The sequence below is a fragment of the Miscanthus floridulus genome, chromosome 2 (genome assembly GCF_019320115.1).
Source record: "Miscanthus floridulus cultivar M001 chromosome 2, ASM1932011v1, whole genome shotgun sequence".
NCBI lineage: Eukaryota > Viridiplantae > Streptophyta > Magnoliopsida > Poales > Poaceae > Miscanthus > Miscanthus floridulus.
The window spans coordinates 39119674-39144530 of NC_089581.1; the positions used below are offsets into that span (position 1 = coordinate 39119674).

A 24857-nucleotide genomic window follows, 5' to 3' on the forward strand; every position below is an offset into this window, starting at 1 on the left:
GAAGGCGGCGCCTACAACTCTACAGGGCGAGGAGCACGCACCTGTAATACCTTTCGGGCTCTGTGGCGCCCAGAAGGGTCTAAAGCACCTGTCCCATCATTTCTTGGCAGTACTTTTCCTGCTAGGGCCCAGGGTATGGTCCTTGGAGCCATGGTTGACCCGAACGTCTTGTCCTGCCCTGTACCCATCATCATAAGGGAATGGAGAGAAGTTATCAGGTAAGATGAAACCAATCTTTAGATATCGAGCAGGGCGAGGCTTGTTCCTGGCCGTCGGGTGAAGCAGAGACCAGTCCTTATCTCTTGGGCGAGACCGAGCCCACCCCTCCGGGGTCGGATGAGGTGGAGTCTATCCCTCAGCCCTCAGGCGAGACCGAGCCCATCCCAAAGGCATCGGGCGAGACAGAGACTAGCCCTGAGCCCTCGGGCGAGGTAGAGCTATCTCAAAGGCGTCGGGCGAGGCAGAGTCTATCCCTCAGCCCTCGAGCAAGACCGAGCTTGCCCCGAAGGCGTCGGGCGAGGCGGAGTCTATCCCTCAGCCCTCGGGCGAGACCGAGCTTGCCCCAAAGGCGTTGGGCGAGGTGGAGTCTATCCCTCAGCCCTCGGGCGGGACCGAGCTTGGCCCAAAGGCGTTGGGCGAGGTGGAACCAAACTCCTGTCATTCGAGCAAGAGACGTTATGGCGCCCTTATCCGTCTAGAAGTTTTTAACGCTCGGTGGTTATTGGTTCCACCATCTAGGGTACCCTGGTATTAGGTCCCCGACAGTAGCCCCCGAGCCTCTAGGTGATTTAGATAGAACCGCCTGGAGGGTGTTTTTGATTTCATCGGAGTTATTTTGCCAGAGGGTGCGCGCGAGCGCACTCGATGGGTGTAGCCCCCGAGCCCTCGGGTGATTCGAGCAGGGTCGCCTAGGGGGTTGTAACGGACCCTTCGTGGGTAAGGTTGAAGGACTTAGTTTTTTGTCAGCCGGATATTTTTTTGAGGGGGTCGTGGTATCTCGTTTGCGGGGATCTCATTCAGGGCTGACCTATTTTGGGCTTGTCCGTGGACCGAGATCCCAGTAATACTTGCGCCCTTGATTTCGGATCGTTCATGGACCCGTCCTTAGTTGGGCCAGCCACCGAGCTTCTGGGCCCTAGGTGGGCCAAAATAGAAAAAATCTTTGTGACCTGCCTTTCCCAGGTGGGAAGAGAGTCCGGATTTGCCTGGGGAAGGCGAACCGTCCACCATGATTTTTGGTGGGAAAGGATAGGGACTACGGGCGCGTGTCCCACGACACGACGCGGCGGTGCGCGTGGTAGGCCCGGAGATCGAGGCGGATGGTTGCCCTTCTCACGTCCGTCGCCCCTATAAAACCACATGGTTTGCCCTCAAGGTTCCGTATTTCGCCCCCTTGCCTTTGCGTCTGAAACATCCGCCGCCAATCGCCCCAGCCTCCTGCGCCCGCACCACCACCGTCGATCGGCTTGCATCCGTGTTGTAGCCGCCGTTAAGCTTGCGCCTGCCTTTCTCCCCAATTGCTTTAATGGAGTTGTGGGGCAGATCTAGCATCACCTCACGGCGTTTGGAGGGCCTCGTCCGCCGTGGCCTTCTCCACCCACTATCCGTCGTCCAGGAGTGGCTGCTACCTGGCGACGAGGGTGAGCCGGTGCCGCCCGAAGGGTATGTCGTTTCTTTCGCCATCTTCCATGAGCGGGGATTTGCAGTACCCGCGCATAGATTCCTTCGGGGGCTACTGGATTATTATGAGGTGGAACTGCAGCATCTTACTCCCAACAGGGTTCAACATATGGCGGCGTTTGTTGCCCTGTGTGAGGGTTTCCTAGGGATCGATCCCCATTTTGATCTGTGGCGGTATTTCTTTACCATTAGTTTGTCGAAGAGGAAGATTGGGGGGAAAGATGTGAATGCGCCGATGGGATGTGCCAGCATTCATCTGCGCCATACCTGGTCGAGGGGTTACCCATACATGCGTCTGGCGACATCCAATAAGGGATGGCACTCGTAGTGGTTTTATGTTAGGGATGATGTGAGTGCCACCCTACCGAGGTACACTGGACGCCTTATTGAAGATGCTCCGGAGTTGTGGGGCTGGGGCGTCCAGTCCAAAGACAAGAAACACCTCTCCGACCTTCTTTCCACCCTCCAAGCCCTGAAGGATCGGGGCGTAAAGGGGATGGGGATTATCGGCTCCTATCATGCAAGGAGGGTGGTGTCGCTGATGGCGCGCGTGCTTTCCCTGCATCGGATGATGCCCGAAATGTTGTTCGAGGGGACGGTGCTTGTTGACGAGGCGCTCCCTTTTTTGGAAGTGGCACAGTGCATTAAGGAGGCGACGGAGCCGACGAAGGATTCCAAAGGCAGCGTCCTCGACATTGTGTATCCGGTGCCTGGACATCCCCCAATGTGGCCGGAACCTGAGTTCTTCGAATTCGTAAACCCTCTTCTCCCGTGCTCTTTTCTTTTTCCTGAATCTCTATTTTTTTATACTTGCTTTTGTGACATTGGGACCAATCGAGGGGGCTAGTCTTCAAAGATAGTCCGGTTCCGCTGCCGAAGGACAAGGCCATGGTGGCGGCGAATCGACTCGCGGCCAAGCGGGACAAGAAAGCTAGGGAGCAGATGAAGAAGGCGAAATGACTGAAGTAGGAGGCATGGGATCGAGGAGAGGACGTGAGCAGTGAGGATGACGACGACGATGACGATGAGGTAGCCGTCGGTGTGGATTGGGGCGTCCTGGAGGACGAGGACACGCTGACAAGTGGCCACCCATCCGTGCAGGGACCCTTCCCGTTCCACACGGAGGGAAGTGAATTGGTGAGGTCGGTGGAGGCCGGCGAGTCCACCGCTTCCCACGGCGTGCCGGCCGAGGACCGGTGGATGGAGGAAAGCGGGCCTGCCACTGCTGACCCTGAGGTGATGGTGGAGGGGAGTGGCTCTGGTGCCACGCCCCACGAGACGGGGGACGGGAGTGGCTCTGGTGCCACGCCCCATGAGACGATGGAGGGGAGCGGCTCTGGTGCCATGCCCCACGAGATGATGGAGGGGAGCAGCTCTGGTGCCGCGCCCCACGAGACGATGGAGGGGAGCGGCTTTGGTGCTGCACCCCACGAGGTGAGCCCCCCTGCCCCAGAGCAGGGGGCAGGCTCGAAGCGGTCCCACCCAGACGAGTCGGGGCAGGGATCTAGGGATCCATTCCCAAAACACTTTCGCCGGCCGAGGACGTCAACGTAAGCTGCTGATTCCCTTGTTTTCATCCTTTTTTCATTTCTATTTTGACCTAATGTCTATTACCTTTGTGCAGGTTCTTGCGGATGGGTCACCCCCTGGGGCTGGTGCCCAAGAAGAGCCTCGCCATTCAAGTGGGACGGATGGCATCGCCTGGCGTCACCCCTGTTTCGGGCAGGAGTGGTGCCGATGTTGGAGCCACGTTGGCTGACCCGATGGTGTCTGTGGTGGCACCCACGCCCGCGGTGGTTACCGAGTAGGCGGCTTCCTCCATGGCGAACGTGGTACAGCCGGCCGAGGGCCGCATACCGCCAGTGGAGGTAGTTGTGACCGTGCCAAGCCAGGATCAGCGGGGCGCAGCCGTGATGGCGCTCGAGGGCGTAGTGCAATCCGCGCCACCGGAGGCCCAGGTGGATCCACCCGTGGCGCTCAAAGCGGCCCAGGAGGAGGATCTGGTCGGAGGGCCCTCGGGCATCGTGGCGGTGGTGCCGCATAGGATCAGGAGGGAGCCACCCCCGGCCCCCTTGTTGAGAGGCAGCTGCTCCCCCGTGCGGGGGGGTGCCGCCACTCTAGTGGACGGCCACCCAGGATCTGATGGCGGCCCTTTTCTCGCTCGATGATCATTCCAAGAGCATGGAGCGGGAGGGTCTTGACGTCAGGATCTCGACTATGCTGGACGCCCTGGACCAGGCCAGAGGAGCCCTCCGTGAGATCGTTATCCCTACTACTCAGGTATTTGCTTGGTTTTCTTCTTTCTTCGCATGTTTTTGTGTTTTCGTATTTCTGATACCAGTCTTCTTCCTCTTTAGATTCTTGTTGCTCGTAGTCAGAATAAATCCTGATTCCTCCATGAGCAAAAGGCAGAGTGGGATCACCTTTCCGAGGAGGCCCGACTGTGAGTAGATATGGGTGCACAGCTTGCTGCCGCTCAGGAGTGAGAGGCCCAGGCGTGTCAGGACGTGGAGGAGGCCCATGGGATGTTTGAGGATTTGTCGGTGAGGTCAAAGCTAGATGGGGAGGAGATCGCTAGGCTCTGAAAGGAGTGAGACGAGCTGCTATAGAGGAATGCCGTGGCTAATGAGAAGGCCGGCGAGATCTTGAAGGAGCTGGAGATGGAGCGGGACCTCAGGCGGAAGGCCAAGAGTAGGGCCACGACCTTTCAGCAAAAGGTGGACGAGGACGTCGAGGTGGTCTGCTCTCTCTAGGCGGATCTCGGTGACGCGGTGAGCCGAAGGTTGAGCGCCGAAAACGTGTCTGTCAAGCTAGAAAAAGAGCTTGCCCATGCACGAAGGGCCCTTTAGGCTGAGAGCAATGAGCATGATCTTCTGCAAGCTACGGTCGGGGTGGTCCTTGATGCCCTAAAGGTGGTGGAGCCGGTGGAGACCAGCCCGCTCACAGCTCGTGCCGCAGGTATCATGGCTCGGGTGGGCCAGCTCGAGGAGAGTGCTTTTCACGCCGGGATCACCCAAGCCTTCACCGTCGCCCATGCCCATTACAAGAAGGAAATCAACCTAAAGGTGATGAGCGAAGGTTTCCCGTCCACCTATGAGGATGATGAGCTGGAGGCAATGGAGAAGATGGTTGCTCCCTTTGCGAAAAACCTAGCGGATAATCTAAAAGAGATGGTTCTCCCTTCGCGGGAGTAGTTAGTCGAACAATTTTGAGAACAACTTATATGTAATATGTGAACAAGTGTCGGTATTTTTGAGTCTGGACGCAGTTTTGTGATTTTGCTTCATAATTTTGTTTTGTTTTATTTTTTGCGATCTTACCAATCTGTTCCCTCAAATCTTGCCGTTGGTCTTGATGCGAGGAGATTGTTTCAAAAGCAGGAAGGGAGGTAGCCGTACCTTAACCAGCCCCTGAGTAAGGTCCGACCCCCTACATTTGCTGGGCTCGGGGGTTACTAGAGACCGGAACCGTGGTTTTGGTGATAGGGTCGATGAAGTCCTTGGATGGCATTGCAATATTCCCCGCCCTGTCTTCCAACAGAAATCCCCAACTAGGGACTCTATGGGCTCGGCAAGGTAGGGCCTTCGAACCTGTGTCCCTGTATTGATTGGCTCAAGCCCTCGGGCCTTGTCAGGGTCTGATAGGGGTCGGCCATAATTTGCGTGTCACCCCGTCCTCGATTTTCGCAATTGGAGGGGCTGAGTAAACGACACTTGCCTCGACGGCTCGAGTATCACGCTCAACGAGCTCACTAACGGGTATGTTCGTGTGAAATCTAGGTCCATCATTTGCTGATAGGGTCGGTAGAGCCCTTTGGTGGCACTCCACAACTTCTTAACCCGCCTCCCGGCAGATGCCCGGGCCGTTCGATAGGCTCAGGCGGCTCGATGGCCTCTCCTCGATGGAGATTGTATGGGTTTGGCTCGGGGTTAGAATCGAACGAGAAAAGGTTGAGACGTCCCTGTTCGCTTCTGAGCGGGGTCGGGCAGGGCCGCTGGGGCTTGTCTCAGTTATTTCTCCCTAGCTCTGTTCGGCACGAGGCAGCCTCAAGCCCTTTGCAGGCTGGCCTTCGAACCTTGGCCTACTGCCGCCTATATCGAATGAGGTGACGACCATTTCGTGATGCGACACGAAGCGTTGGGATGTTTTGCATATGTATAATATAATTGAAATGAAGGCGGGGTCAGTAACGTTACCTTGGCGGTATGAGTGATAGAAAGCTCCTACCAGATGTGTCCATGCGGGGTTCGGGCCCTGATGTTTGCGATGAGGTTGGAGTAACCTGCATAAGAATCGCTATTCTTTGTTTTTCATATTTCGGTGGCGGTTCGAGCCATTTAATTAACTTGGGCAACCTGACAGCTTCTTCTTTGGGGGAGATTCTGTAGGCGGACCCCTCCGAACCCTTCTTGAGAAGGCAAACATCGAAGCTAGAGACACGAGGGGCGTTGAGCATGATTTTTCTGGTGAATAGAAACACCGTAGCTATCGAGGCGTAGGGTCTGCTAGTTCGTCCAGTTTTACTCAAAGTTTTATGCCCATATTTCGCGCCCCTGGTTTCAAGCGTACGGAGGGGTTGGGTGAGAAGGATGTCTAGACTGGTGGATATCCTCAGCAGCCCCCGAGTAATGTTTGTGTCCCCGCCGTTTGACGTGGTCGAAAGCTCGGTAATAAATTTTAACACGTAAAGCAAGGAGGCAGAGATGCTTATCTTTCTTTGGACGTTCATTTGTCATCTCTCCTGGGCCGCATGGTCGACCTAGGAGATGCGTTGGGCTCCCCTTTACAGAGATCCTGTCGTTGGATCGCTCCGTGGCCCTACAAGAGGAGGCGAAGGGTCGTCTACCCATGTGGGCTCCTAAATTGCTATGTTCGGAGCGGGTCAGTGGCTGCCGAAGGAGAAGGGGCGCTGGTGGGTGCCGTACGTCGTCAACTTCACCGTCGTTCGTTGTGCTCCTCCTTTGGTAGGAGGTGTTTCCTACCCTGACGCCATTATCAGGGTTGTGGCTGGCGACGATGGCGTAGTCCCCAAACACCCTGGCGGAGGCGTCGCTGTCGGGGTTGCGGCTGACAACAATGGCGTAGTCCCCGGATGCCCCAGCGGAGGCGTTGTAGATGACAGCGCCTTCCAGGATCCCACGAAGCGGCGGGATATCACCGATGGAGAGTGTGGCGTGGTGGCCGTAGTAGACGAGCTAGCCCGTGTACACGCCCCTAGCATCGCCGATGGAGAGCGTGGCGCGGCGACCGCAGTAGACAAGCTGGCCTATGTACATGCCCCGGGCATCGCCGATGGAGAGCATGGCGCGGCGACCGCAGCAGTACTTGTAGTAAAGCTAAGCAGAGACTGTAATTGAATAACTTTGTGGGGAAGCCCCTGAGTAAACAGTCCTCTGAATTTACAAGTATATTAGTCCTTTTTGTAATGAAATCACTTTGTAAGTGGCGAATTTGTGCAAAAAATGAACAAATTTACATCTTTTGCTTATGGCAAGCAATTTTTATCTTTCTCTTTTTTGTAGAAATGATTTTAGTGCCCTCCAACCCTTCTCACGATCTAAGTCATAAGAAACTAGGAACGTGGGTGAACTAATTCTGATTGAGCTAGTGAGCAAAGAGGTTGCAACCACTGGGGTGTGGGTGTCCTGTAGTCCTACCAGTTGTATTCAGAATTGGTTCCCAAAATCTTAGCCCTTAGGACTCATTTATGAGAAGAATGGAAAACTTAAGAGAATGTTTGTAAATATAACACAGGAGGTTTTTGCAAGCGTAATACTTGTATTACATATGTCACATGTTATGTCACATGCCAGCCCCCGAGTGAGGTTTGACCCCTCGCGATTTGCAGGGGTCGGAAGTCACTAAGGATCGAGGTTTTGTAATGACAAAAACTGATAAGGAAGAGTATACGCTTATTTTAAGGGTAAAAACGACATAGCTGCTCAATGTTCCAGGCGTTGGTGAAGACCTCGCCGTTGATGGTTTTCAACCTATAGGCGCCCAGGCGAAGTACTTCTACGACAACATAGGGCCCTTCCTAGGGTGGGGAGAGTTTGTGGCGGTCCTTGTTGCTCTGCACAAGGTGGAGGACGAGGTCCCCGACATTGAAGGCTCGACCCCGTACCCGTCGGCTGTGGTACTGTCGCAATGCTTGCTGGTACTTAGCTGAACGGAGGAGGGCGATGTCACAGGCTCCATCTAGCTGGTCCATGGCGTCTTGGTGAGATGCCTCGGCCCTCTGTTCGTCATATGCTCTGATTCTTGGTGCTCCATAGTCGAGGTCCGTTGGGAGAACGGCCTCGGAACCATAGACCATGAAGAAAGGTGTGTAGCCGGTGGCCTGGCTAAGAGTTGTCCTTAGGCTCCAGAGCATGGCCGGGAGCTCAGCGAGCCAGCGCGCGCCAAACTTGTTCAACCGGTTGAAAATTCTAGGTTTGAGGCCTTGAAGGAGCATGCTGTCTGCGCGCTCGACCTACCCATTCATCCGGGGGTGTGCGACGGCTGCCCAATCGATCCGGATGTGTTGTTCATCACAGAATTGAACGAATTTCCTACCAGTGAACTACGTGCCATTGTCTGTGATGATGGAGTTCGGTACTCCAAAGCGATGGATGATGTTGAGGAAGAACAGCACAACTTGCTCAGATTTGATCGTGGATATTGGTCAAGCTTCAATCCATTTTGTAAACTTGTCTATGGTGATAAGCAGGTGGGTGAAGCCCCCGGGTGCCTTTTTGAGTGGCCCAACTAGGTCGAGCCCCCAGACCGCGAAGGGCCACATGATGGGGATCATCTAGAGAGCCTAGGGCGGGAGGTGTGTTTGCCGAGCATCGTACTGGCACCCTTCGCAGGTGCATACAATTTGCTCTGCATCGGCTACTGCGGTGGGCCAGTAGAAGCCTTGTCAAAATGCATTCCCAACCAAGGTTCTTGGTGCAGCATGATGACCGTAGACTCCACCGTGGATGTCACCCAACAGGAGTTTTCCCTGTTCGCCAGGGATACAGAGTTGCAGAATCCCGATGTGACTCCATTTGTAGAGTTCGCCCTCTACAAGAACGAAGGACTTGGCGCGTTGTGTGAGTTGTCGGGCTTCCGTCTTATCTACCGGTAGTATGTCGTGGAGGAGGTAGTCGAGGTAAAGCATTCTCCAGTCATCGGGAGGGTCAGACTCTGCTGCTGGGTCCTCTTCAAGCTCCATGACCTCGAGATCGGGCGGAGCAGTTGGTGGATCGGCCCCTAGGGTCAGACTAGAAGGGCCATCGTCGGCTTGTTCCGACCCCGCATAGCGTACCGAGGGTTTGTGTTGATCACTGGCAAAGACACTTGTTGGGACTGGCTCTCGGCCAGATGCTGCTTTTGCGAGCGTGTCAGCTGCTTCATTGAGGCGCCTTGGGATGTGATTGAGTTCGAGGCCATCAAATTTGTCCTCCAGCCGTTGAACTTCTTGACAGTATGCCTCCATCTTGGCGTCGTGGCAGCATGACTCTTTCATGACCTAGTTGATGACCAGTTGAGAATCACCCCTGACGTCGAGGCGTTAGATGCCCAGCTCGATGGCGATTCGTAGGCCGTTGACGAGCGCTTCGTATTCTGCAGTATTGTTTGATTAGGGGAAATGGAGCCGAACAATGTACCTCATGTGGACCCCAAGGGGAGATACAAAAACTAGTCCTGCTCCGGTGCCCTTCTTCATCAGCGATCCATCGAAGTACATTGTCCAGTACTCTTGATCGACGGCTGCTGGTGGCATCTGGACCTCGGTCCACTCCGTGATGAAGTCAGCCAGTACCTGAGATTTGATCGTTGTTCGGGGGGCATAAGAAATGCCCTGATCCATCAGCTTGAGTACCCACTTTGCGGTTCTTCCCATAGCGTCATGGCTACGGATGACCTCACCGAGGGGGAACGATGTCACTACTGTCACGGGGTGTGACTCGAAGTAGTGGCGTAGCTTCCTTTTGGTGATGAGGATGGTGTAGAGGAGTTTCTGGATTTGGGAGTAGCGGGCTTTGGAGTCGGATAACACCTCGCTGATGAAATATACAGGGCGCTGCACCTTGAAGGCGTGCCCCTCTTCCTCTTGCTCTACCACTAAGGCAGAGCTAACCACTTGGGTGGTGGCCGATATATATAGTAGGAGGGATTCTCCGTTGCATGGAGGCACTAGGACCGAAGGTTTAGTTAAAAATTGCTTAACCATGTCAAGCGCCTCCTGAGCCTCGGCTGTCCACTCGAAGCGGTCAGATTTCTTTAAGAGTCGATAAAGGGGGAGTCCTCGTTCGCCGAGGCACGAAATGAATTGGCCGAGGGTGGTGAGGCACCCTATGATCCACTAAACCCCCTTTATGTTTTGGATCGGGCCCATCCTTGTGATGGCTGATATTTTCTCTGGGTTGGCTTCGATGCCACACTCGGAGACGATGAAGCTGAGCAGCATGCCCCTCGGGACCCCGAAAACACATTTTTCGGGATTGAGTTTGATGCCATTTGCCTAGAGTTTTGCAAAGGTTTGTTCAAGGTCGGTGATAAGGTGGTCAGCTCGTTTGAATTTGACTACGATGTCATCGACATAGGCCTCAACGGTTCACCCGATGAGGTCTCCGAAGCAATTGAGCATACAGCGCTGGTACGTTGCCCCAGCATTCTTCGGACCGAATGGCATTGAAATGTAGCAAAATGATCCAAAGGGGGTGATAAAAGATGTCACAAGCTGGTCAGACTCTTTCATCATGATTTGGTGGTAGCCAGAGTATGCATCAAGGAAGGAGAGGGTCTCGCACCCTGAGGAGGAGTCGACTATTTGGTCTATTCGTGGCAAAGGAAACGGATCCTTTGGACACACTTTGTTGAGGCCAGTGTAATCGACACACATTCTCCATTTCCCGCTCTTTTTTCGCACAAGAATGGGATTTGCTAACCACTCTAGGTGGTATACTTCTTTAATGAATCCTACGGCCAACAGTTTGGCTATCTCTTCGCCGATGGCCCTACGTTTCTCCTCGTCGAAGCGGCGTAGGCATTGCTTCACCGGCTTGGAGCCCGGGTGAATTTTTAAGGTATGCTCAGCGACCTCCCTCAGGATGCCTGGCATATCCAAGGGTTTCCATGCAAACATGTCTTTGTTCTCATGGAGGAAGTCGACGAGCGCGCTTTCCTATTCGGAGGAGAGCGCGGTCCCGATACGGACTTTTTTGCCCTCGAAGTTGCTGGGGTCCAAGAGGACCTCCCTAGAGCCTTCTGCCGATTTGAACGACCCGGATGACCTCTTCACGTCGGGCGCCTCTTCGACGACCTTCTCCCTGAGGGTGGCGAGCTCTTTAGAGGCGATGACTACGGATGCGTGTCCACAGCATTCGACCTCGCACTTGTAAGCACGCTAGAAGGAGGTGCCGATGGTGATGACCCATGGGGGCCCGACATCTTCAGCTTAAGGTACGTATAATTGGGAATGGCCATGAACTTCGTGTAGCATGGTCATCCTAGGATGGCGTGGAAAGTCCCTGGGAACCCCACTATGTCGAAGGGGAGGGTCTCAGTCCGGTAATTGGACCGATCCCCAAAAGTGACGGGTAGGTCGATCTGCCCCAATGGCACGGCTTGCCTACCAGGCATGACGCCATGGAAAGGTGCTCGGATGGGACGGAGGTTCGTTCGGTCGACGCCCATCTCGTCGAGCGTCTTGGCGTACATGATGTTGAGGCTGCTGCCTCCATCCATCAGTACTTTGGTGAGCCGCTTTGGACCAACGATTAGATCGACGACAAGTGGGTACCTTCCTATGTGTGGGATGGCATCTGGATGGTCGGTTCGGTCAAAGGTTATGGCGGATTTCGACCACCGGAGGAAGGCTGGCGTGGCCGGTCTGGTGGTATAGACCTCGCGATGCGCGACCTTCTAGCGGTGCCTGGAGTTGTAGGCCGTGGATCCTCCAAAGATCATGAGGGCACTGGTCGACATTGGGAAGGCGTCATCCTTCTCCTCTGCGTTGTCTGTGGCGGGAACAGGTTCCTTCCCCTGCTCCCCTTTGTTAAGGCCCCCGGCCAAGTATTTGTGCATGAGGCCGCAATCCTTGTATAGATGCTTGGCCGGGAAGGCGTGGTTTGGGCATGGCCCCTCGAGCATTTTATCAAAGTGGATCAGAGTGCCCTCCACGGGCTTTCGGCCACCTTTGCGGTCGGCAGTGGCCACGAGTGAGTTGTCACGTCGTTGCTTCTTATTTTTCCTTTTGGCGGGATGGTTGGAGGCACCTTCGCCGGCCTCCTCATCCCGCCTTATCTTCCCGTCAGAGCGATCAAAGATGGCTCTGACCGCCTCCTCTCCAGAGGCGTGATTGGTGGTGATGTCTAGGAGTTCCTTGGTAGTCCGTGAGCCCCTACGTCCTAGCTTATGGACCAGGGATTCGCAGGTTGTCCCAGATAGAAATGCTCCTATCACGTCAGCGTCGGTGATGTTAGGGAGCTCGTTGCACTACCAAGAGAAGCACCGGATGTACCCGCGAAGGGTTTCATCAGCCTTCTAGCGACAGTTCTTGAGGTCCCATGGGTTTCCAGGGCGTTTGTATGTGCCCTGGAAGTTACCAACGAAGATCTCCGTGAGATCCACCCAACTCTGAATGGCATTGGACGGTAGGTGCTCCAGCCATGCTCACACCGAATTGGCCAAGAACAGCGGGAGATTGCGAATAATGAAATCATCATCACTCGCGCCACCGGCTTGACATGTAAGCCGATAGTCTTCGAGCCAAAGCCCGGGATTTGTTTTGCCAGAATATTTAGGGATGTTGGTAGGCGGTCGATACCTTAGGGGGAAGGCAGTGTTGAGGATGTGTCAGCCGAAGGCCTGAGGGCCTGGTAGGCCGGGGCTCAGGCTTTGATCCTCATTGCTGTCGTAGCGTCCGCCACGTCGGGGATGGTAGCCACGGCGTGCTGCCTCTCCTAGGTCGCCATGGGCACGTTTGCGAGCGTCGATGATGCTGCGTACGTCGCGGTCATGGCCGAGGCGTTGATGCACTGGGATGGTGGAGGGCTGCCTGCCGCCTAGCGGTGTTTGGTGAACAGATGTGTCCTTGGTGGGACGCACTAAGGGCGTGCGCTAGCTGGTGTCAGGTTCACGTCGTTGGGACAATGAACTTTCCGCCTGCTGCGCCGCCTTACGCTCGAGCAACGTGCGAATTTCTCAGTGGGCGCGGCGATCCTTAGACGTCGTGGCCTCCAGAAGGACATGCAGCAAGGCGGTTGCTGTGGCGATGTTCTGGTCAGCTCGGGCAAAGTGAGGAAGGGTCCCATCATCGGTGAGGATCCTTTGGTGTACGGTGCGGGCCGTGGAGCGCGCATGCCCCCCGTCTTTGCGGCGTTCAATCTCGCGATTGATGTCCGCGTACTCCCGGACAAGCCCTTGCCTGGCCTCATCGATCTCTTGCTGATGGGCCCTCAGCTGCTCCATCCTTAGGCGAGATGGGGTTGTCGTCTCTTCCCTGGATTTGCCGTCAGGGTTGTTTGTAGGGGTGACCTCTTCCCCGGAGACACTTTTGACGTGACCCTTGGGGGTCTGCGCCATGAAGCATTCCCAGGAAGGGTGGTGGCTCCCCCTACTAGAATCCGAGCTAGAGAACGATCCTAGATCCTCATTGCGGAGCCCGTAGAGGGTCTCCGTATCATGCTCAATCGCCCCCACGAACTCGATGTCCATGGGTGATTGAACCATATGTAGTGCCAGAAGGTGGCCAGCGGTCGCCGCAGTGTTGCGGAGACCAAATAGAAATGCTGTCGGGGCGCTCCATACGGGACCTTCCAGACACAGGGTGACATTATGAGAGGCCTCCCTTGATGACTGGGGTCCAAGGGAGTTGCTCGGCGGGCCCTCAAGCCTAAGACGGCTGAGGTTGATGGAAGGGAGAGACGAGGCGGCTGTATGAGTCAGCGCCAGCTCTCCTCCTAGTGTGATGATGAAATCTAGGTCGCCGAAATGCACGTGTGTGCCTGGGGCCTAGCTGATTGCGTGGGTGACCATCCGAGGCCTGATTTGGAACACGCAAGCACCCCTACCTGGCGCACCAACTGTCGGTGTTTTGTACAAGCATCGGCAAGTAAATTTATAGTAATGCGTGTTAGGCTTGGATGGTGCGCTAAAGGACATAAGATTTATACTGGTTCGGGCCGAATGTCCCTACATCCAGTTTGTTGCTGCTCATGTTATTAGCACCATGAACGGTTTGTAGTAGGGGGTACAAATGATTGAGAGAGGGACTGGTCCCAAGTCTCTGATGGAAGGGTTGAAAGGAGGCCAAGAGCTTTGTAGCAGCTTGACTGTGTGTGTGTCTTGTGTTGTTTGGTCAAAAGTCTGTCCTTTTGATGGGGGAAGCGCATCCCCTTTTATAGATGAAGGGGCTGGCTTTACAAGGATGAGGGCTTTACCTAGTCTTGTGGCTCACGTCTATGTGGCCTGGTTCTTCATTCTGATGAGTATGAAGGAAGATAAGCGCCTACAATACTGTCGATGCCTCTATAGAATGTCAGGTTGGTTACAGAATGCTGCCCTACGCAGGGTATGGGTTGCAGCACGGTGGTTTGACTTATGAGCTTCCCCAGCCTTGCTCTGCATGCCTTCTGGTTTCTATGAGTCTTTGTCGGAGGGACGTGGGGTCGGGGTCCAGAGTAGCGCCGTGGGCAAGCTGTCCTGACTTGGTGGACCTGAGGGGCCAGGAAGCGGGCTCCGCTCCCTTGGGTCCATAGCGTGGTGACGGAAAATCCATCGTTTGTGGAGATAACAAATTATTTTCTGGAGCGTAGCGGTTGTCGTATATCTCTGTCGGGTTCCGTGTCCCAGAGCTGAAGGCGGTGCCTACAACTCTACAGGGCAAGGAGCATGCACCTGTAATACCTTTCGGGCTCTGTGGTGCCTGGAAGGGTCTAAAGCACTTGTCCCATCATTTCCTGGCAGTACTTTTCCTGCTAGGGCGTAGGGTATGGTCCTTGGAGCCATGGTTGACCCGAACGTCTTGTCCTGCCCTGTACCCATCATCATGAGGGAATGGGGAGAAGTTATCAGGTAAGATGAAACCAATCTTTAGATATCGAGCAGGGCGAGGCTCGTTCCTGGCCATCGGGTGAAGCAGAGACCAATCCTTATCTCTTGGGCGAGACCGAGCCCACCCCTCTAGGGTTGGGCAAGGCGGAGTCTATCCCTCAGCCCTCGGGCGAGACCAAGCCCGTCCCAAAGGCATCGGGCGAGACAGAGACTAGCCCTGAGCCCTCGGGTGAGGCAGAGCTATCTCAAAGGCGTTGGGCGAGGCAGAGTCTATCCCTCAGCCCTCGGGCGAGACCGAGCTTGCCCTGAAGGCGTCGGGTGAGGCGAAGTCTATCCCTCAGCCCTCGGGCAAGACCAAGCTTGCCCCAAAGGCGTTGGGCGAGGTGGAGTCTATCCCTCCACCCTCGGGCGAGACCGAGCTTGCCCCGAAGGCGTTGAGCGAGGTGGAACCAAACTCCTATCATTCGAGCAAGAGACGTTATGGTGCCCTTATTCGTCCAGAAGTTTTTAACGCTCGGTGGTTATTGGTTCCACCTTCTGGGGTACCCCGATATTTGGTCCCCGACACCGGTCTAATCGCCGTTCTATAAAACTTGTCTTTTAGCTTTTGTGGTACCCTCTTATCAGAAGCTTGTCGCCACTTGATCCACCCTGCTTTGATTCTATGGCTAACATCCGCATCAATATCTCCATCCCTCCGTAGCATCGATCCCAGATACCGAAAGGTATCCTTCTTAGGCACTACTTGATCTTCCAAACTCACATCTGTAACACCCCTGGTGTTACGAGCTCGTTTAGCACCGCGATTTAGGCCTAAATTTTTTTTCGAAACGAGTTTCTCAGAATTTTTTATTTAAAATATACTAGATGTGATAAGTGAATCCAGTGACCCAGTTTTGTGGACTCGAATAAACGCCCAAGTTAAATTGCTCGGTATGTAAAGATATTTATGAATGTCCGATAACGATTCTAGCAAGTAAATGGCGAATGGTTTGTTCTATTAGATTAAGCATGAAAAGCAACTTTTATAAATAGAATAAAATCTATTAATGAATAGAATGATATATATATACTCATGGGTTTATTTTGATAAGCACGAACTAACGAGAGAGAGAGCGCCACAGCTTCATTTAGTTTTTCCTAGCGTACATCGTACTCGTTGCGTGATAATTATTCACCGTCTCGTTATGCCACTGTTGTCCTGCGCGCCGGCGCCTTGTGTGGGCGTCCTTGCTGCTGCTATGCTGCCATTGTCTTTTGCCTTTAAGAAAGATGGTCGGCCGCTGCTCGCAATCGTCCCGTCTGCAGCGCTGCCGATGCACGCTGCGCTGTCCCGGCATTAATGAAGTTGGCCGGTCGCTCACGCTGTTTTCTTCCTTCCTTTTCTATCTCTGTCTGCCTTACTTGTCTTGTCTGCCTATGCCGAACCACTGCTCGCTCTGTCCCTTTGCCTCTGTGACCTGCCTTGCTTGCCTTGCCTGGCTCAGCTTGTCTCTACCTGTTGCGGCTTGTCTCAGTCTATCCTCGCTTGTCTGGACTGCTTATGTGCCGAGCCAAGCATCCTATTGACAGCGCCCCGTTGCCTTGGCCTACTCCCCGCGCACTCCCTTTTTCCTCTCCGATGCCTCTCTATGCCACAGCAACCGCAACGCCCGAGCCTCCATCCTCCTTGTTCTGTTGCCATGCCGAGCAACTCGGGCTGGGCCGGTTGCTCCCCGGCGCCCCCTCCTGTTTCCATCGCGAGCACACGTGGACTCCCTTGGCCCCGTGCTGGAGCAGCCGCACCCCACCACATCTGCCCGGTGCTGGCCCTCCCCCCGTGCTAGCGCACGCGCCGCCCCTCCTAGATGCCTCCTTCGCCTTGGTCCACGCTAGGCAGGCCCGGTCGTGGTCGCGTGTCTTCCTGCGCCACTCCTGCTATGGTCGCACATGGCCGTTGTGGCCGCGCCACCACCCCAGACGACCATGCTAGGGACCGCATCCAGCCACGCCGAGTCTCGTGCTGCTTCACCTCCATCACCGCGCACCGCAGCACCCTCTCTGCGTCGCGCGCCCTCATGCTACTAGCTATCATTTCCTCATCGGGCTACCAGCCAGCCGCAGCTGCTTGCCTCCACGACCGTTGCTGCTCATGCCGCCATTCCATCGCCATCCGCGTCGGAACCGCCTCGCCTTCGCACCATGTCCGTTCGGAACCAGGGAGCCGGTCTTGCCAGCCACCGATGCCCCCCCTCCTCTACCGTCATGCTTTCCACAGCCTCATCTCGCCTTTCTCGCCATCGACCGGTGTTCCCCGTATGTGCTCTGCTTTTGAGGAAGGTGAGGTGGGTATGAATCCAAGCAAAAATTTTATACAGGGTCCTTACTACGAAATACGTGACTCACCAGAATAGTGCCAATGTCCTACGGGTTGATTTAAGTAAAGTATGAGGGCCTCGGTGCAATTTGGCTCTACTGTCGCTGTCTGGTCCTGGCCGTGTGGGCCGGCCTGCTCACCGTGCCATGCCTAGGCCGTTCGCCCCGCGTTGGGCCGCCGCCTGCCCCGCTGGGCCAACCTGTGGCCTGCGCCTGGGCTGACCATGTGCTGCTCCTGCCTGTGCCACCGTGCCGTTACCGCACCGCTGGGCCGCGTGTGTTGTGCGCCTGCGGGCCGTACCAGCTCGTCCATCGTGGGCCTCGTTGGGCCGTGTCCACCGCTGGGCCGTTTGGTGGCCGCTGGCCCCTTGTGTTTTCTAAGGCGATTACTAAAATTAGTTTCAGGAATAAATTTATAAAATCAATATAAATTTGTGTAGTTGTCCAAAAAATGTGAAACCAGTTTTGTTGAGTTCCTAAAATCATGATCCATCCAATAGTGTATTTTGTTAACATAGTTTGATAATATTCTTGGAAGCTATATAATTAATTTAAGGTACTTAATATTGTAAAAATATAAACTTGTAGTAATTATTGTGATAAATGGGTAATAGTGTTGAATCTAAAATTTTTATAGTAGGCTCCTAGCAGTATTAGGTACTCATTATAATTTTTGTGGCTCCAGAATAATCAGTTTCCTAGGTAGCTAATGATGCTCTATTTCGAACAAGGATTAAATTGATAGAATGAAATAATGAAACAACCTTGGTTTATATAACTAAAATAATTATTAGGAAATAACGCCTTATCCGACAATGTGTATATGTAGCCTAAGTATGGTCGTCGTTAGAACTAGCCTGTTAACTTGAGAGGCGTAAATCATATTTCTATAGGTCACGATTGCAGTTGATTAATTACTTCTTGCATTGCATCGCATCGCATATCATAATAGGGAGGTCGATGGATCACAGAATCATCGGGAGTTGATGGAGAATGGGCTTTTGGAGATCGTGTCGCCATGATGGAATGCTAACTTTTGGTTATATTTTATCTAGGCAAACCCCGGTGCATAACCCCTACTTTTCTGCAGTTTAAATTATATTTATGCATTAAGTTTTAAGGAGTTGAATGAAACCCACTTGCATATATATATATATATATATATTCTATGAGTCTTACTAGTATAATAGGATCATGTAGAATGCTATGCTATAGGACTCCGGTAGAAGTCGAGTGATTGTCTGTCACTCGCGAGAGATAGGAAATATATTACTGCATTATTATCACTTGGAAAATATAAATGGTGGAAAGGAAAAATGGTGATCGGGCAGGGATATGGTTTGGGTATTGGTGGGTGTAAGAGGTTGTGTCGCCATGGATGCAGAGCATAGCTTGGTTACACTGCTTTCCCTGTCTGTGTCGGTTAAGGACCGGCTGTTGCATAAGACTCAAGGCAAGTCACAGACTTATTATCCCGAGCACATACTTGGGTATGGGCGCTTGGAAGACTTGTTGCTCTCTTGTCGTGGATCTGGCTCTTTCTGGACCGACTGTCTTGGTGGTTTTTGGGTTAGGAGGTTCTTGCACCGCACTGAGTTCGGGACTGAGGGGCGGGGGCTTGGAGTCCCAGTTTGGACGGGGACCTGGACACCCAAAACAGGAGGGTGATGGGTTGGTTCTGCTTGTGCCTTGGGTACAAGCGGGGCATGTGTTTTCGAGATACCCAGCTGGGGGCATTAACTCGCGAATCACCGGGCAATCCGGTATGGCTTGTTTTGTGTCTAGCACCGTAGTAAGAACTGAAAGATGAAAGATGGAATAGAAAAAGGAAATCTGATTGCTTACCACCTGCTTGAAAGTAGTATAGGTGCTTACATAGAATGGTTAGTTAATGAACTAATGCACTGCTAATAAAAATTGAATATAAGGACGCACCTTTAGTAATGCTCCTGCAGATGCAATAAACCCACTAGCCAGATAGCTTTGCATATCCTTGGAGTCTTTTGTTTCCTCCTGCCAAGTAAGTCTTGCTGAGTACAATTGAGTACTCAGGGTTTATTTCCCCCTATTGTAGGTGACAGGTGGATGCTAGAGCTGACTCTTGTGTGTGGATTCCTCCTGGTGAGCTCAGAGAGGATTCCTTTATGTCGCGATCATAGTTTTTATTTATAACTCTTGCTAAATATTTTTATAAAGGAAAGTTTTATAATCTGTTGTTATAGTTTATATAATAATGCTTCATCATGCCATGAATAGATATTTATTTCCGTTGTAATTCTGATAACATGTTTATATTTCGCTGTTCAGTTAAATTGTTCATAAACTCTGATAATATGATTACATTCTGCTGTTATACTAATAAATATCATACTATGATGTTGTGTTAAAGTGATGTAAGAAATGGTTAAGAATGATGTATGCTTTATTCTCTCATTTGTGATCCTGATGAAAAATGTGGATTTTTGGGTTCTCCCCTGGGGTGTGCTCGATGGAATCGAGTAATTTAGTGTTCTTGCTTGGGTGCTTAGTATCTAATGGAAGACGACCACTCCAGAGAGGCATTAGATTAGGTTGTTCTGCCACAGGTGGTATCAGAGCATAAATGAGGAAATAAAGTTTCGAAAACATTTTCTAAAATAAAATTTGACAACAAATTCTTTCATAGAATAGGACATTTTTACTGCGAAGTATTTAAGTAGCCCTATTACTATGGTTATGTATCCAGGATAGATGGCACTCTGCTAACATAGGTTGGCTTAATCAAGTTTTCTGCAGGTACACTGATCCGAGCATAGTCCGATAGTGTCGACTAGCTATAGGGAGAGAACGATGTGATAAAAATTTGAGAACATTGCCCTATATGTTGGCAACAGTGAAAGGACGTATAGGACATGCATTCATACATATCCTAGTTGTGCATTATAGTGTTGTATTACTTGCAGATATGCTATCCATAGGTGTCACGCGTGTCGTGTTGTGCACGACTGACTCGTTCCTGTTCTAGAGTTAGGTCTGCACTGTGGCTTCGTGCTTCGCGTTCGCCCATGGTTCACACCTGTCGTGACCCACGTTTTCCCCATACTCTTTTCTACGCTCTTGTCGAACACCTACCATACAGTTGTACCAGTCAGTAATGGCCTCGAACCTTGCTTGCCTCGAACACACGAAAAATTTGGTTGATTCATTTGCAAGCGATCCCACACATGAACCCTGGTGGACCGCACCAGGACCACTGAATGCCCTAACTTTATAAGTAGGGCCTGGCTTCGCCATTGGTATCACCACTCGGTGCACTTTAGCTCGCTTAGCTTTTCCTTTAGCAAGCTTTTCACTCAGCCTTCCTCATTACCCCCACCAGAAATGGTAGGAGCCTAGGTTAGTAGTTACTGCTTGAACATTGAGGGTTTTCCTAGAATCTTGCATGCCACTCTACAAAAGCTCAGAGTCAAAGATCGTTCCAAGTATGAGGGCCATGAGTATGAGGAGCATGGTACTGAGTGGTGTGAGGTTACTGTCTACATCGGGAAGAGTGAGGATTTCCCTGACCTCACTGAAGCCTAGAGTGTGACTGCAACCGGGTTTAGCTTCATCGACACCTACCAGGTTGTGGCCCGCAAAGCCCTACGGTACCTCTGCTAGATCTATGAAGAGCCCATTGCCCGTACCCCCATGAGGTTCTTTCCACCTTTGGACAAGAATCAGTGGGCATGGAAGGCTCGCATGGAGGCTTTGCAAGGGCGAGATGTGCAAGAAGACAGTCCTACTATCGTGCACTTGACCACATACCTGCTCGCTCTGGACGAGCAGTATGACCGGCAAGCCTTGGAACTGAGGATCTATCTCTGTCAAGCTAAGGAAGCCAAGATCTTCACTCGGATGCTCCAGGTGCAGCTCATTGAAGCGCATGCCAGTGTTGCAGCTACTAAGAGTCAGGAGACTACCATGTCGAAAGCTCTAAAGGAGGCTAAAGATCGACATGTCCCTCAGCTACGTGAGGCCTATCTTGTCATTAGGGCCAAGCGAAGGACGCTGGCTACTAAAAGGCAGGATACCCCGATCTTGGAAGGGATCCCTATCCACCCTCTAGAAAGAAGGAGAACCGGTGTTGTAGTGCCGTCAGCACCCCCACTCTCTAAAGTGTTAGAAGTAGAGTCCTTGGTTCATCTCACTTAGCCATCGCCAAGAGAAGATGTAGATCCATAGCCTGGGTGGTAGAAGAATCCACCGAGCCTAGGAAGGAAGATGCGTGGTCTCGAGTAGATTAGTCACCTTGGGATGTTGTACTCATAGTAGTAGTGTCCTTTGTCGTTGTCCTCTGGTATTGTACTCTTGCCGTTGTTGTCATTCGTAGCTATTGAGATCGTCCGACCATAGGTGAATGCTATGTCATGAATGGGAGCCTGATTGCCTGTACATTGTACCTGTATAAGACCGTTGGAAATGCATTCTGTTTATTTCGCTGTGTTTATTGCATTCATCTATCTTAAGTTTCAGTAGATGTGCTTAAAGTTTTCAAGGGCGAGGTTAGGTTGGTTACAAGAGAAGCTACCATTTAAATACCAGTAGACCAGCCGTGATTGGAACCTAGGACACTGTATCGACTAATTGTGGATGTCCCAGTAGAACACTTGAATCTCTTTAAAACAAATCCGTCGTTGGATTTGAATTCCTTATCCCTTGTTGTGAAGGGAACCTTTGTTGTTTGGATTTTTTCCTTGCAATACTCCTCTTACCCTATGGTCTATGACCCCACCGCCTTCAGGGCACGTAAGTTGGTAACAGTTGCCTGGTTAATAGCTTATGGTGCCACGACAAAACCGAGGGCCCCTATGGAACAGCTGCCACATGGTGACGCTGCTTGGCATACGCTGGTATCGAGGTTGTTGACCAAGTACTTTACCAAGTTACACTGCCATACCACTTTTGCTACAAAATATTCTCCTTGGAAATGTTCAGCTGTTCAAACAGGAAATCCACAATGGGTTGATGAAATAGTGTTCTCACATGATAAACAAGAGGAGGTGGTTTTGGAGGAAGAATGTATGGTTTCAGTTTATATGAAAGACGGATGTGGTCAAGGAAGGTAAGAAAAAGAAGAGTAGTATGGAAAGTTAGCCTCAGGTAGTCGGGGATGATTGTAACAACCTAAGTGCACGTCATGTCCCAAGCCCTATGTTTAGTTGACCGTGCTACGCATGCCGGGTTATTCGCTGCGTGCCTTGCGAATGCTGTCGGTGCTAGATCCATTCTCGCATGGCTATGGCATCATGTCGCACTCGTCGTCCTTGTACACTGTGCGTTTTTCCTTTTTCCTAGCATTCGGTCGGCTCTCGATCCCCATGCTTGGGTATGGGCGCTTGGAAGACTTGTTGCTCTCTTGTCGTGGATCCGGCTGTTTCCGGACCGACTATCTTGGTGGTTTTTGGGTTAGGAGGTCCTTGCACCGCACTAAGTCCAGGACTGACAGGCGGGGGCTTGGAGTCCTAGTTTGGACGGGGACCAAGACACCTAGGACAAGAGGGTGATGGGTTGGTCCTACTTGTGCCTTGGGTACAAGCAGGGCATGTGTTTTAGGGGTACCCAGCTGGGGACATTGATTCACGAATCGCCGAGCAATCCGGTACGACTTGTTTTGTGCCTAGCACCGTAGTAAGAACTAAAAGATGAAAGATGGAATGAAAAAAGAAAATCTAATTGCTTACCACCTGCTTGAAAGTAATACAGATGCTTACATAGAATGGTTAGTTAATGAACTAACACACTACTAATAAAAATTGAATATAAGGACGCACCTTTAGAAATGCTCTTGCAGATGCAATAAACCCACTAGCCAGATAGCCTTGCATATCCTTAGAGTATTTTCTTTCCTCCTATTGGGTAAGTCTTACTAAGTACAATTGAGTACTTAGGGTTTATTTCCCCCTGTTGTAGGTGACAGGTGGATGCTAGAGCTGACTCTTGTGTGTGGATTCATCTTGGTGGGCTTAGAGAGGATTTCCTTTACGCTGCAATCATAGTTTTTATTTATAACTCTCACTAAATGTTTTTATAAAGGAAAGTTTTATAATCTATTGTCATAGTTTATATAACAATGCTTCATCATGCCATGAATAGATATTTATTTCCACTGTAATTCTGATAACATGTTTTTATTTCGTTGTTCAATTAAATTGTTCATAAACTTTGATAATATGATTACATTCTGTTGTTATATTAATAAATATCATACTCTAATGTTGTATTAAAGTGATGTAAGAAATTATTAAGAATGATGTAAGCTTTATTCTCTCATTTGTGATCCTGATGGAAAAATGTGGATTTTCGGGTTCTCCCCTAGGGTGTGCCCGACGAAACCGAGTAATTTAGTGTTCTTCTTTGGGTGTTTAGTGTCTAATGGAAGATGAGCACTCCTAGGAGGCATTAGATTAGGTGGTTCTACCACAACATCTCCCTCCTCCTGTGCAGCTCTGTCAAAGTTGCATCTCATATATTCGGTTTTAGTTCTGCTCAATCTAAAACCTTTAGACTCAAGGGTCTACCGCCATAACTTTTGTTTCCTATTTACTCCCGTCTGGCTTTCATCCACTAACACTACATCATCAGCGAACAATATACACCAAGGGATATCCCCTTGTATGTTCCTAGTAACCTCATCCATTATCAAGGCAAAGAGATATGGGCTTAAGGCTGACCCTTGATGAAGTCCAATTTTAATCGGGAAGTAATCTATGTTATCATAGTTTGTTCGAACACTAGTCACAACATTGTTGTACATGTCCTTGATGAGGGTCACGTACTTTGATGGGACTTTATATTTATCCAAAACCCACCACATAATATTTCTTTGTATCTTGTCATAAGCCTTCTCCAAGTCAATGAAAACCATGTGGAGGTCCTTCTTCTGCTCTCTAAACCGCTCCATAACTTGTCTTACTAAGAAGATTGCTTCTGTGGTTGATCTTTTGGGCATGAAACCAAATTGGTTTGTTGATATCTGCGTCATTCCTCGCAGGTGTTGCTCGATGACTCTCTCCCATAGCTTCATAGTGTGGCTCATCAACTTAATTCCCTGATAATTAATACAACTTTGGATATCTCACTTGTTCTTGTAGATTGGTACCAATATGCTTCTTCTCCACTCCTTAGGCATCTTGTTCGATCGAAATATATTGTTGAACATCTTGGTTAGCCATACTATAGCTATATCCCTGAGACATCTTCACACCTTGATTGGGATACCATCAGGGCCCATCCCTTTGCACTCTTTCATCCTTTTCAAGGCTTGTCTGACCTTAGATTCTTGAATCCTCCGCACAAAGCGCCTATTAGTGTCATCAAACGAGTCGTCTAGTTAAGCGGTGGTATTCTCGTTCTCACCATTGAATAATTTATCAAAGTACTCTTGCCATCTATGTCTGATCTCATCCTCCTTCACCAAGAGCTGCTCCCTTTGGTCACTCCAAGCACCTCTAAAGCAACCTTTCCGAACGCATGTTGTCATCTTCTTCCACATGCTGTTTGCATCGTTTTCATCCTTCGAAGGGCCCTCTTCAATGACATTTTCCTTAAAGACCTCTGATGCCTCCCCTTTTAATTTCCATCACTTCGTTCTAGCAACCCTACCTTGTTTGTTCCCATGAGCTTGCACCAGAAAGCGAAAGTCAGCCACCACCAGCTTGTGTTGAGCAACCACACATTCTCTAGGTATCACCTTACAGTCCATGCATGTTCGTTTATCCCTCTTCTTTTAAGGACAAAGTCGATTTGACTACAGTATTGGCCGCTACTAAAGA

The 24857-nt window shown here is 51.3% G+C and overlaps 1 protein-coding gene across 1 annotated transcript in view; it reads left to right on the forward strand.

Annotated features, from left to right (window-relative positions):
* The window catches only part of LOC136538546 (myb family transcription factor PHL12-like), a 40390-nt gene that overhangs the window by 2134 nt on the left and 13399 nt on the right, over positions 1 to 24857 (forward strand). The window lies entirely within an intron of this gene.